A 13,758-nucleotide genomic window follows, 5' to 3' on the forward strand; every position below is an offset into this window, starting at 1 on the left:
TGCTACTGCCGCTGGTGAAGGCTACAATATTCACTTTCTATCTTGTACTAAACTTATTTGCACGTGTGCCTTTCTCTGCCCACCCACTGGATTGTGTCTAATCATCTCGGTGTCTCTACCCTCCAGGACCTTGGGTGTCTCTTGCATTCAGGAAGGGAACGGCAAGGGAACTAGATGCTTCAGAGGAACACATGTTGTAAATTTAGGAAACATCGTATTCTTTTTTTTTTTTTTTGCCCAGAGCAAAGGAATATTTAGAAAGCCCAACCTCTTGCCTCTGCCCAAGAGAGCTCTTTTGATAAAGAGAATGCTTGGTTATATAAAAAAAAAAGTTTCAAAGCAAAGGCCAAACATTTCAAAAGGCGAACAGATGGGCCCTGCAGGTAGCGTTCACCGCCTAACTGGGATGCTTTCAACTGCCCGAGCTAAAATTGGTGCTAGGGGCTAATGTCTGCTTGTCTTACCTCATTAGGAAGCCTCTCTCTTTCTAAGACGTGTTTCAGGGAAAGAAGAGAAATGAAGGAGAGGAGAAACAGACAGCTGCTAGGTTGCCACTGGAGGGAAACAGGGTCTAGACATGAAGAATGAACTTGAAGAGGGAACTGGTCCGTCTCACCTTTCATCTCTTTTTATTACTACTCCACACTCCCATGTCAAGCTTCATTTCCCATTAGCATCCTTCCAAAGAAAGGAGCTTGCCTTTTTCCTGCCTCCCCTGAGCTTCCAAAGGCATTTCTGATCTCTTTAGCTAGAACTAGCTGAGCAGGGCCACGACCTCTCTCTTGCCTGCCACTCTGAGGAGGAACAGAAAGCAGAGAAGGTGACGGGCAGGTGACCTACCTTACAGTGGGAGTAGGGAGTGCCTTGCCCAAATTAGCATCACAGAGAGAGTTCCAGGCTCTCCTTTCCTATTCGATTCTGGCATCAGAGTCTGGCTCACGGTGGCAATCTGAAGCGGATGCTGTGGGGGTGCAGGAAAGGGAGGTAGAAATAGTATCATAGTTAATTTACCATTCGGCACACAGAGAGAGGGCAGAAGGAGGGTGGCAAATACATAGCAAGTGACAACAGATAGCGGATAATCCCCCATCCACGTGCATACGCATCTACGGAAGCCACAGCGCAGAGCCGTCTTGGGGTCTGAACGAAACTGGCTCGGGAAGAGGCATTTGTCACTGATTTCCCACAAAGTGGATGAGCTGGAATTTACCCATTTGTCTGGGCAAAGTATACTTGTATAATCGTAATAGTCTTTCTACGTTTCATTGTCGAAAGAACGCTTAATTCGGGGTTGCTTGGCCATTGACGCATGGATCTTAAGCCCAATTTTGGGGGTGGGGGTGGGTCGGTGAATGACACTGGATCAAAAGGCTTTTAAAGCACACCAAGAGGAATTGTGATGGTCTGCTCTGGGAACGCTGGCCACACCATCAATTACTGGGCACAGTGGACCTTTCTCTTTTGAGAAAGGTCATTGTCTGTCATTTGACAGACGAGGAGATGTTGAGTTTAAAACTGTGGCTTAGACCCTGGCCAGTGAAGACGTGTAGACCAGGTCAGCTGAACAACAAACAGTTCCTCCTTTTCATGGGGAGATGACTAGGGGACCGAAGCAGGAATCTCCTCCTCCACATACCACAGTGCCCACCCTAGAGAAAGACCTCAAAAGCAGGGCCTGGAGGTATATACATACACTGCACAGACACACTGCTGCTCCAGCAGAGGCTGTTAGAGAAAGGTTCCAAGCGAATGCGAGCCGATCAGAAGAGCCTGGGGGAACCCTCTACCCCGTCCATGAACACATATCAAGCCTGGAATGACTTCTCACTTGGAGATGGGGGAAGAGAAAGGGCCTCGACCCATGCTCTTTAAAAAAATTCTACCAAGGGGGTGGCCTAGGTGGCTCAACCTGTAAACTGGCCCACTTTAGCTCAGGTCGTGATCTCACGGTTCGTGAGTTCAAGCCCCGCATCAGGCTCTGTGCTGATGGCTCGGAGCCTGGAGCCAGCTTTGGATCCTTCTGTCTCTGTCTCTGCCTGTCCTTCCCCTGCTTACTCTTTGTCTCTCTCTGTCTCAAAAATAAATAAACACTAAAAAAAATTTTTTAAATAAAAATTACAAAATTCTCCCACGTAAAAGAAGGAGTACGTTGGAGGTTGCAGAAAGAAGACACACATTTGGAAAGACTTACCGCGGGGCCCAGGTCTGCAGTCACCCCTGACGTGCAGCCTTCTTACACGTAGCTGTGAAACCTGGAATCAGCCCCTGCAGAGAGGCAAGTGAAATCATGAGTCGGAATGCGGACTGCTTTTGCTGCACAAGAGCCCTGTTTTTGGAGCTCTCGTGCCCTTCACCTTCAGTCCTGCCTCTGTGCCCTCCCTGAAGCATGCCCCTTATACCCGTGGCCTCAGGTAGTGGCTCAAGTTCCAACCATCACATTAACATTCCAGGCATCAGGATAATGGAAAGGATAAAAGAACACACTCATTATCTTTTAAGCCAGGTTACCAGGGTCTGCTACCCAACACTTCTGCTTATATGCTATTGGTCAGATTGTGTCTCATGGATCCCCTTAATTGCAAGAGCTATACCGTAGTATTATGTTTGTTTAAAGTACATATCCTTGGGGCTCCTGGGTGGCTCAGTTAAGCATGCGACTCTTGGTTTCGGCTCAGGTCATGATCTCACAGTCCGTAAGATTGACCCCCGCATCAGGCTCTGTATTGACCCCAGCCTGCTTGGGGTTCTCTCTTTCTCTTTCTCTCTCTCTCTCTCTCTCTCTCTCTCTCTCTCTCTCACACACACACACACATACACATACACACACAGAGTAAATAAATAAACTTGAAAAAAATAAATGCGTATCTTTATCTTCTTTAAAAAAATGGGTTCGCTCTCCTGTGCAATTTGCATCCTTGCTCGAACTACCTTGCACATTCAGACACAGTTAGTTGTTTTTAACAGTTGAATGGATGCACACTTATTGAATTAATCATTTGACATTTAAACGATCTTCTCCTCTTTCTGGTCCCCCCACCCCACCCCACTACAATCGCTCTTGCGGTAAATATCGCTGGCTGCCCCTCTAATGTACGTTGTGAGCAGTCCTTTTTCTGTTGTTCTTGGTCTTAGCCCACGTTCCCCGGAAGTCACAGCAATTATGTCATTTTACTTTATTGAGGAATCCCACCTCAGCTACCATGAATGAAAAGGGGAGCAGAGCAGGGAAGGAGGGAGACTCACTATAAAAATTATCATTGAGCTGGTCATTATGAAGTGATACTGGTTGCTCATTTAATGGGACTGGACCCTGAAGCAGCCTTAGAAACTGCGTCTGAGGACTGTCCATCAGGGGGGAGCAGGGAGAAAGGAGAAGGAGTTTATGCCCTGGAGCCAGCCTTCCATTGGACAAAGTTTTGTACCACAGGGTGTTACCCACATACTTCTGGAAATATGCATATTCAGGGATACAGACCCGGTCCTGCGGAAAGCCCCAGGGGAGGAGGAGACCAGTGTGCGGTGAACGAGAGACTGTCACTTTGTACCTATGGAGTCCAGCACAACCCACACAAAACTGAAACAAGGAACATGTGGGGCCAAGGATGCTTATATTGGGTCCTCATACTGCAATGGGGAACAATCGTTGTGAGAACAAGATGCCCTCACTTTTTCCTATGAGGGGAGATAAAAGTTCAATCATGGGGCGCCTGGGTGGCGCAGTCGGTTAAGCGTCCGACTTCAGCCAGGTCACGATCTCGCGGTCCGTGAGTTCGAGCCCCGCGTCAGGCTCTGGACTGATGGCTCGGAGCCTGGAGCCTGTTTCCGATTCTGTGTCTCCCTCTCTCTCTGCCCCTCCCCCGTTCATGCTCTGTCTCTCTCTGTCCCAAAAATAAATAAAAAACGTTGAAAAAAAAGTTCAATCAGTCATAGTCTTCTTCAAGATGGTCTTGAAGCCATATTCGACCTTCCTTGTGTCTCTCTTTAACCATGCATTCTAGACTTCCCTCTCCTTGGCCAGCCCTTCACCTGGTCTGGTGTGCATGCCTCGTGGAGTGACCAGTTACGCGGGACAACAAAATATACTCTCCAGCTGTCCCCCCCAGGCCACACTCAGGCGACCACTGCCTTAGTTCAGATCTGCTTCATATCTTGCCACGATTATTGCAAAAACCTTGTAACGGATCTCCCTGGCCCTCCATTCCACGTTCACAACTGTTGTCAGATGAAAATTTATGAAACGGTAGCTTAGCTCGTATGTTTCTACAAACAAAAGTTGCTTCTCATTCCTCATGCAGTGAAGTCTGAACGCTTCAGCTACAAATGGAAAGCCCTGGTTAATTATGATCTGACACCTGCTCAAATCTCCAGCATTGCCTCCTCCTGCACCTGCCCCTGTGCCCAATCTCATATCCTCCGGTCCCAGAAAACCTCTCTGATTCTATTCTTTCCTGTTGTCATGCCTTTTCTCATGCTGTTCCCATTATATGGGTGCCTATCCAAACCCTACTTATCTTCCAAGGTCCAATACAAGGATGATTGTCTACTAACTGGGAGGGGGATGAGGGATACAGTCAATGGGAAATTGAAGAGAAGAGCTGGGAGATATCTCAAGGTAAACAGGGAGCTCTGTCAGTAGTCAGTTTAGGGACCCATTGCCCTATCACTGGGTACCCTCCCCTCTTTAACACACTACCCCTAGTGTTCTTCTTAGGAATTCATGCTTCTCTGGTTTTGATATATCACTCTTTATTTAGGTCAAAGACTTCAGAACCCGAAACATATTTAATGATGAAAATCAATATGTAATTATTTTAGACTAAACAGGATAAAAATAATTTCTGTGAATTCTTTGTTTAACTAAGGAAACCACACTAATATACTTTAATGCTTCACTGATTATGTCACATAAACAACTTTGGTTCTTTTTTTTTTTAGATAGACCAATGCAAAAATGGAATTTGAAGAGCTTTGTATGTATGTGTGTGCTGAGCAATAAGTCACTTATATTTTCTGGAATTTTTCTTGAGAGAATGTTTGACAAATATGGTGACAATTATTTATAGACTGACTAGTATATTCCAGGAACTGTACTAGTGGTGAATGAGACATATATTTTGCCACTAAGGGGATTAAACATGAGTCAATACAATAGACAAGTGAGTAGGATGTTAAATATAGGAGGAGAAATGATGCTCTGGGACAAACCTGAGGGACTAGCAAGGGGGTGGGAATGTGTGGCACCAGCACAGGGGACTAGGAAAAAAATGACAGGCCATCTGAGTGTCTAAGAGAATGTCTCTGTGTCAAACATGCATTTATTTGTTTCACCAGTGATTATCCAATCATTTGCTTTTGCTCCTTCCAATGGCAGATGCTCTTGGTTGGTACGACTTTCATTTCCAACCCTTTTTCCTAATGACCGTCCAAAAAGGGGTGGCCTTTGACCCATTTGTAGCCAATAAGGTAAAAGGGTAAAATTGCTGCAGGGATCCTAGAAATATTTTGACTTCTTGACCAAGACATCCTCATTTTCCTTTCTTCTTTCTCTTCACTGGATTATGTATGCGATGGCTGCAGCTGCAGCAGTCAGCATGTAACCATGAGGAAAAAAGCCCAGAGAAATTCAACTTCATAGAATTGCAGTGACTTATTGAGCCTTCCAACTAGCATCCACAATCCCCTTCCTCTCTAAGTCTTATGTGAGAAAAATAAACCTCCGTTGGCTTGAGTCACTGCAGGTGTGTTTTCTGTTACTTGCGACTGAAAGCATTCTCAACAAAACTGGGAGTGTGCTTTGGGCCAGGCCTATTGTTTGGTGAGCTCTTAATAAAGCTGTCTGCTGCAAACACCTTAAAAAAAGAGAGCCCGCCACAAAGGAGCAGGTGATAACATCTGTTCAGTGGCTTCCCTTCAGTGAGTGAGGCACTGAGATTTATAACTGGCAGAGTGGGACAAGAGTTATAGGTGTCTGGCCCCTTGTCTCAGCACCACTGTATATTTCTTTAATGAAGTGTGAGACCAGAACTCCATAAATTCACATAGTAGCAGAAGCGGGCAGCAGCTCGTCAGCAGAGCTATTCAGGGAACCCAACATCACTCTTTACGTATTAGAGAAGTTCACAGCCGGTTAAAAATAGGCTTGGAGAGAAGTCGCTTTTAGACCACAGCTCATTTTGGATTTCTCTGGAGCCCCATTCTGGGCCACAATGTATTTCCTTTTTTCTTTCACTCGAGTAGGAGCGCCCAGGCGGCTCAGAGACAATAGACGCACGGTTATCTCTAGGTCTGTTGTCACTGAAAGCGGAACTAAGGGGAAACAATGTCCCTTGGGCACGTGGAGGACTGCAGCTTTGTAGTAAGCCCAACACCCCCTGAGTCTTTACCGTGGGCCAGGCTTTGGGCTTTATGTTCTCAAAACAACCCTGATGTGAAAAAATGCTACTAACTGCCTCGTTTCTCCGATGAGGAACCTGAGGTTCAGAGCAGATAAGCAACTTATTTAAGGTCACACAGCTAGTATGCAGCGGGACCAGGATTGGAACCAAGGTCTGTCTGATTCCATTGAGGGCCTGTGCTGTTAACCTCCACTCCTGCCTGGTACATGGGGCTTTCCGCGACGCTCATTACCTCATGTTGATCCTCTGAGCAGACCCGCCAACAAAGTAGCAAAACAGGAAGATGACCCCAGTTTCCAGAGGAGAAAATTAAGGACCAGAGAGGTGAAATGATCTGCCGAGCCCAACCAGCAAAACTAGGTCAAGTCAGTAAAACTAGGACTTGAACCGTACCTTCTGACTTTGAGTCCTGTGCTCTCCCAGGGCAAGCTGAGAGTGCAAGCCCTTCAGTTCTGAAAGAACATTCTGAATTTCGGGGGGTGGACTTCTGGGATTCAACAGCGGGCTCTGTATCAAGGAACCAAATATCCCAGGGCTAACCTGATTTATTCAGCCTCTTGTAGATAAATTCCTACCTAGTCCATCAGTTAAATAGTATTTGGTACTGACATTTTAAATTCCAAATATAATATTATTTTCACTGTTAATTTAACAGTCCTTCAAATAATGGGAGGAGAGTGAGCTGGAAAGGATAGACGTCTTTAATAGGGGACTGCCAATTTAGCTGAGAAAGCTAGAATAATATCTCTTTGAACATTTAAATTATCCACTGACAAGGAAGCTGAGAATTAGCTTATAAAGGGGAGAGGGTAGGTATTGTACATGTGAATATTTTTTTAAACATCTGAGTTTTGAAAAATAAAAGTGGCCTGCCCACATTTTCAAGCACAGTGGTAATCAAAAGAGAGCTCTGTGGAGGTAATAATACCTTGTATTTAAATACTGCTTGTCTCTGAGGAGCTCAAAGCACTCTATAATCATTTCCTTATTATGATTCTCAAAACTTCCTGGGTCAAAAAGTTACAAAGTTTATACCTTAACTGTCTGGCCTCAGTTTCCTCCCTGGAAATCTGAGGTGAAAAAGCGGGCTGGTATCCAAGACCTCTGTCGTGCCCAAACACCTCCCACTCCTTCTCTACTCACCCCACCTGCCTCCCCAGGCCCCGTCCTTATTGTCCTCCTTCCCTACTTAGACTATTTCCTTTTGTTTTCTGGATCGGACTGGTGACTCTCATGACATGGAAACATACAAGTTAGAAGAGTTTGATTCCAGTGACCTGGAGGCTGAGCAAATAGTTCGAGGTGGGGATAGGGAAGGGTCTCTTCAGTCAGAGTGGTTCCATTTTTATCCGCTTTTATAGGTCAGAGACCTACATGATATTTTGTCTTCAAAGAGGATTTTTGCTGTTAATCAAGTGATACCTGCTAATCTAGTCTAACCCCTTCCTTTTGCTGATGGGAAAACTGAGGCCCTGAGCAGGGGATAACTTGTTAAAGGTTCCACTCCAACTCTTGGGTGGCCCACTCATCCCTCAACCTTGGTCTCTGGGCACCAGTCTGGGGCTCTCGGGGGGCCACCAGGTTGTTTTCCCTCAGTTGTCACTTTCACTGGCATAACCCCAGTGACAAATTGCAGACCGCAGCTGTGGGCTCACACCGAGGGTAGTTTGAGTGCAACTGACAGAACAAAACCGACTTCCTTTTTTAGAGGTAAAGGGACTCATCTTACCTGGGAACACCAGACTAGGTCACGCAGGAAGAAACAGGTAGAGTTTGTATGTGCCATTTTCACCTAGTCCCAAAATGTTTCTCTACCTCATCTAGGTCATGAAGAAAAAAAGCGTAAGTACAAACATACACGTACATTTATATAGTTACTGCCTTCCAGTGAGCTCAAAGCATATACGTATATGCACACACACACATGTACACACACGCACACATGCACTTTATTGGTTAGAACTTTGTTTTTGCAGTGAGAAAATCAAGGCACAGGGTAAACTGATCTTGACTCAAACCATAACCTGAATTGGTGACGTTGGCGTAGAACTTCTATACATGTGTTGGATCACACACAGTGTGCAGCTGGAGCAAAGTTTGGGAGGCCAAGGACCCAACTCTAGACCCACATTGGACTCTACCATTGGGCAAGTGCTTTACCCTCTGAGCGTTAGTTTCCCCATACGGTAAATGGATAGGGGAGGGGTGTTGGCCATTTTCATTCTGTGGCTCCTTTCTCTGTACTAGAAGTTACGTGCGGAGGGATTGAAAGGAGCGGGACCGAGCCCGGGGCAGCCCCCCTGGAGGGGACGTGGCGTCCCTCGCTTCCCTAACCTTGGGTGTTCCAGCCTTTGCCGAGTGTGCAGTGTGCATCCTGTGGAAGACTTTTCCAGGGCCTTGGACCAGACCACATGCAAAGGGTTGAAGCTATCCTATAAAGGGAATCCAGTTCCTGGCTCCTGTTCTGTAATCCCGGGGCTGAAAATGAGAATGGCTTGTGTTTATGCGTGTCCCGTAGGTAGCGTGTTCCATGTGTTTTGTGTAGTGAGTAGTGTATGGTGGGTCCAACCTCTAAGGCCAGGGGATGCCTGAGTGATTCCGTTGGTATGAACTTTGCCACCCTGGCCGTAGGGAGGCAGGCTAGAAGCAAGGTGGGGGCTGCCACCCTGGCCTTAGAAGGCCTTGCAGGCTAGAAGCAAGATGGGGGGCTGGCTCTGTTAGATACCCCCGAAGTACCCTGGGCACTAGCAACAGTTTTAAGCTATTCTTAGCTTTCTTCCCTTTCATGATCCTGAGAATATTAGTTGCCTCATTACATTATCCCTGATATTGTTACCAAGAAGATACAGCCAACAGGCTCTTGAGAAGGTGCTAAATACTAGTCACTAGGGAAATAGGAGTCGGACCCACAATGTAATCCCCCCTCCCGCTCACTAGCATGGCTAAAATTTCTGTAAAAGGAAAATAACAAGTGTTGGCGAGGATGTGGAGAGATGGAAGCCTTGTATATTGCTGGAGGGAACGTGAAATGGTGCAGCTTCTTGTTGCGAGTTTGGCAATCACTCAAAAAGTTAAACATCGAATTACCACATGGTCCAGGAATCCTACTCTTAGGTATACACCCCAAAGCTTTGAAAGCAGGGACTCAAACAGATACTTGTGCATGAATGAACATAGCCGCATTATCCACGGTAGTTAACAGGTGGAAACAACCAAATACCCATCAATGGATAAATAGATAAACAAACTGTGGCATATACCTATAATGGAATATCACGCGGTCACAAAAAGGAAAGAAATATTGTAGCTTCCGCACATACTTTTGATTAGGATACACAGGGATCAGAAATGGGCAAATGGAGGCAACACGGTCTGTCCCTAACATTTGCGAAGTCCAAGGCCAGTGTACAAAATGAGGCTCCTGGCTTATAGCTTGCCTTCTCTTCCCTCCCTTGTTTGCCAAAGCACTGTAAATGTCTGACACTCGCACATTTGGGCTCCAGCCTTGTGACAAAGCTCCATACATAACCCAATCCCATCCCCACCCATGGCTCCACCCTGCACACAGCTGTCCCTTGGCCTAGAGACACATATACTAGCATCAGGTTTTGTCTTCCACAGTTGTGTGCTGAGGAAACAAGATCCTAGGTGTGGGTTCAGAGCCACGTGGGCAAGGAATCCTGAAGTCCCGAAGGTGAACTCGATTCTGGGTGGACATCTCTAGGCCCTGTGGATTCCTCACCCAGTGGAGAGGAAAACACCTGGAGACAAGCCAGTCTAGGGTTTTGAAGGTGCAAGAGGCTGCTAGACCAAACAGGACCTGGGTTGCTCTGACCTAAGCAAGACGAGAAGGAACCATGATTTATTGAGCCGGACCATAGCAAGGCATTTTTTTTTGGTGGTCAATTTGATCCTTATTACAGTCTGAGAAAGTATTATTTGCCCCATTTTACAAGAGAGACTCATGAAAGTGAAGTGACTTGCCTAGGGCTACGCAGAGAGTAAGTGACAGCGATTCTGAAGTCTATATTCTTTTCGAGAACTGCGTTCTTCCATGGGACAACTGGAGAAGGCGCCAGAATGTTCTAAGGACGCTTTGTAGATAGAAGTGGGGTTTTGCTTTTTTTTTTTTTTTTTTTTGCCATTAGACGCCATTTAGGCTGCACAACATGCTAGGTAGGCTTTTGTCCTTGTGTTTGCTTGGTAAGGAGGGAGTGTCTTGCAAGCTTCCTCCACTGCTGTGCTTGGGGCCGCCCAGCGCATGTCGCGTGGTGCTCCCAGAAGTTCATGTTGAGAGTCTGACCGTGAGCTGGGGCCCAGCCCCATCTGTCCGGGACCACACAGTCTTCTCTCTCAATGCCTCTAGTCAGTGCAGCTGTGCAAAAGGCACCCTTGAGTTCTCTGGTAAACAAGGCAGGGTGGTTGCCTTGGTGTCTTTCCATCCCTCTCAGTCTCTTAGGAGATGGTCCACATCACAGGCCGGAAGCTGAGAAGCCTCTGAGCAGCCCAGTGAGATAAATTAAACCAGAACTTTCCTTTGCCACTGAAGAGAAAGGTTTTTTTTTTTTTTTCTCTTTTAGGGTGCCTTGGTTTCCTTGTGTGGAAAAGAGACACGTAGGTACCAGCTTCATATGACGGAGGGCTGTTAAATGCGCTCTTACTGTTGGCTTTTTAAATAATCAGCGCTGCTTGGGTTTAGAAATGTAGAATGGCTGTGTGGGAGGTAGTGGGTTCTCCCAAACTGTGGATGTTTTAAAAAAATTTTCAATGTTTTTATTTATTTTTGACAGAGAGAGAGCGCGCGCGAGAGGGCATGGGGGGAGGGGCAGAGAGAGAGGGAGACAAAGCATCCGAAGCAGGCTCCAGGCTCTGAGCTGTCCGCACAGAGCCTGACGTGGGACTCAAACTCGTGAACCTCGAGGTCACGACCTGAGCGGAAGTCAGACGTGCAACCGACCGAGCCACCCAGGCACCCTGAACTGTGGATTTTTAAACAGATGGTGGAAGACTTGGCTGTGGCATGTGGAAGGTTTAAGAACTAGATCGTGTCTTCAGTCCCTTTTAGCCTCGTGACTAAATTGTAAATATTCTTGACCATAAAAGAAAAGAAATCGTGTCAAGTGCTATAACGAGGCACAGACCGGGCCTTTTTTTCTTTTTTCTTTTTTTTTTTAACGTTTATTTATTTTTGAGACAGAGAGAGACAGAGCATGAACAGGGGAGGGGCAGAGAGAGAGGGAGACATAGAATCTGAAACAGGCTCCAGGCTCTGAGCTGTCAGCACAGAGCCCGACGCGGGGCTCGAACTCAGACCGTGAGATCATGACCTGAGCCGAATTTGGACGCTTAACCGACCGAGCCACCCAGGCGCCCCCAGACTGGGCCTTTTAAAGAGACTGCATAGACAAGTGGTTGTTTCTGGTCGGGAGGATGGCAGGAGGCTTCTTAGGAAGAATGTCTTTTGACTTCGGCCTAGAGACATGGCTAGAACTTGATGGGAGAACAGCCGGAGCAAAGGCGTGGAGAGCTAGGTGGCGAGGGATGTGCGAGGCCCATCTGTGGAGCAAGATGTGAATTAGTTGCTTCCTTGTGAAACGTGTAGGCTGTGGGAGATACTGCCGGTTTAGTAACCTGAGGTTAGACGAGAAGGCAGAGGATCTTACAGCCTAAGGCATTTTGACAATATCCTGAAAAACAGGGGAAGTTACCAGTTGGTTTCCTTGCTTGCTTTTAAGCAAAAGCGTAACACAATAGTCATTAGCGCGCTCAGTAAATGTTTCTGCCCCCACATCTTCTGCGCATGTGACAGGAGAGCACTCCCTGGCCACCTGTGGATGGGGCCATGTGGACCACAGCTCAACGGGCTGTGAGCAGAAGTGAGTTTTGTCACCTCCAGGCATACATTTAATTGTCAACGTGAGATCCTCTAGAACTCTCTCTTCTCTCTTCTCCAGCCTCTGCAATGCTTCCGATGGTGGCTGCTCCGTCAGCCTCGGTCTCAGAGTGGGGACGATAATGAAATGGCGCTGAAGGCCTGCTGACGAGTGATGGGCGTGTAGCATGAGAAACAAGCCTTTGCTGTTTGAAGCCACTGGACTGTTGAGTCTGTGTGTTCCTGCAGCATAGCTTACCCTGTCCTGACTGATGCAAGTGACAAGGTCAGGGTTGTACTTCAGGAGTATTAAGTGTGATGTCATGTGCAAGATGGACGTTTTTTGGAGAGACCGGAGGCAGGAAGAAAAGTTAAGGGAGAGTGCACTGGGCCCAACTTTGAAAATGGAAGAGTCACGGGGCCTGACAAATGATTAGAGTTTTTACCACTTCCAGTGTCCCGCTCTGGTGTAACGAGCAGGATTGCCTAAACATGTCCCTGGGAGCACATTCTGGATGACCTGGACAATGAATTCCTTGGGACCAGCGGCTTCCCGTTCTCCCAGCAGGAGGAGCTGCACCCAAATCCACCTTCCAGTGGGACCCGGCAAGAGGTTTCCTCTGCTGGGTAGGAGGGTCTGCTTCTGAACCCAAGGTCCTATGATCCCCAGGGTGTGTAGGATCTAGACAGTTAGCTTTCTTAGGTGACTCCTGTAAACATCGAAACGCACTGGAATATAAAAGCCAGACAGCCTGGCACCCATGCAATCCACACTTCCCCACCTGCTTAAGTGCCCTCTCAGGCGTGACCTTTAAAGGGGAACATGCGGCTATGGGCAGATCCAGCAGGGTATCCTGGCCCCAGGATACCTCTCCACGGTTCACATGCCTCCTACTGCTGAACTTCACTTTGTCCGTCTTCCTAATAAACCCTGTTCTGTAACCCATACCGTGTCCTGAGCCCCCCGCCTGCCCCCCACATGTTGCATGCCAGATATGACAACAAAGGGACTGCTAGTGCATGACCATCACAGAGGCAGATTGACCGTGCCCCTGCTCAGACTAGGGAGATGGGAGGACAGGCACAAGGAGGGCCTGGTAGTGTATTCAGGCCCCTGGGTCAAAGAGGAAGGCTGAGAACATCCCAGGTCAGGGTGGAAGACAGTGGCTAAACTGGCTGTAGTGATAACATAATGGTCCTCCAAGATGTATCCTCTACTCCACCCTGATAAAAATTATTTGAATTCAATAGTTCACTGTCTTGAGAAAAAAAAGGCAAACACCGTTCAAGATGATTAGCCAGCATCTTTTCGTTTTGCATCGCCACCACAGAACTTCTTGAGGAATTCTCTGAGGATCACAAAGCACGAGCCGCTTGCCTGTGAGTCGGTTCGTTGGGGGCTCAGTGCATGCCTATTAGATAATGTTTTTTTTTTTTAATTAAAAATTACTTATTTATTTTTGGGAGAGAGAGAGCGAGCGGGGGGGGGGG

Source organism: Panthera uncia, chromosome C2 (assembly GCF_023721935.1).
Source record: "Panthera uncia isolate 11264 chromosome C2, Puncia_PCG_1.0, whole genome shotgun sequence".
Classification (NCBI taxonomy): Eukaryota; Metazoa; Chordata; class Mammalia; order Carnivora; family Felidae; genus Panthera; species Panthera uncia.